Source organism: Schistocerca piceifrons, chromosome 4 (genome assembly GCF_021461385.2).
Source record: "Schistocerca piceifrons isolate TAMUIC-IGC-003096 chromosome 4, iqSchPice1.1, whole genome shotgun sequence".
NCBI lineage: Eukaryota > Metazoa > Arthropoda > Insecta > Orthoptera > Acrididae > Schistocerca > Schistocerca piceifrons.
This window is the reverse complement of record NC_060141.1, coordinates 375369974-375371075: the sequence shown is the minus strand read 5'-3', so window position 1 is coordinate 375371075 and position 1102 is coordinate 375369974.

The following is a 1102-nucleotide window of genomic DNA, read 5'->3' as shown; positions in this document are numbered from 1 at the left end:
CCGGCGACATCACAGTGGTGTCGTGCGCGAAATAGCGGTCAACGGCCGGCGACACCGCAGTGGTGTCGTGTGCACAGTATCGCGCAGTGGCCGGTGACAGCACTTCAGTATCTTTCTGATTCTGTTGGTGTTCTGTTTAGGTAACTATGTGTTACACACGTCAACAACTTTTTTGTTTTAATAGGTACGTGTGCACTTTCATCATGGCAGACGAAAGAGACGATACGATTACTTACAATGAATGGGCGGTCGTCTTGTCTGACGTTCCGGACGACTTGGCCGATTGGGAAGAAGACAGTGGATATTAAAAAAATGAAGGTGAATCAGAATCGTCGGAAGATAGTGAAATACGCCCAAGAAGAATTCGGCGAACACTACGGTTGCCAACTGATTCGGATGAATCAGACGAAGAAGACAATGATTTACTGAGGACCAATAATAAATTTGAACGATCTCCGGTTCGACACATATTTCCCAAAAATACACAGAGCGTCGTGGATATCGTAGAATTATATATTGGGAACGATCTATTTAAATATATTAGTAACGAAACCAACAAGTATTACAGCCCAAATTGCAATAGAAGGAAACTGGATAAATAAATGCCAAATTTGTCGACGTTACGGGACCCGAACTTAGAAAATGGTTTGGGCTTGCTATCCTTATGGGAATTGTAAAAAAAGCAAGGATCAATGATTACTGGTCAACGAATCCGTTGACAGACACGCCGATATTTCGCAAAACGATGTCCCGCAACCGATTAGGACAAAAATGGTTCAAATGGCTCTGAGCACTATGGGACTCAACATCTTAGGTCATAAGTCCCCTAGAACTTAGAACTACTTAAACCTAACTAACCTAAGGACATCACACACACCCAAGCCCGAGGCAGGATTCGAACCTGCGACCGTAGCAGTCCCGCGGTTCCGGACTGCAGCACCAGAACCGCACGGCCACCGCGGCCGGCCCGATTAGGACAAATATTCTCATTTTTACATTTTTCCAGCAACAAAAATAAACCGGATAACGTCGACCGGCTTTTCAAAGTGCAATTAGTAACTGATTATTTTTCCAAAAAGTTTAAAGAAACGTTTAATCTAAG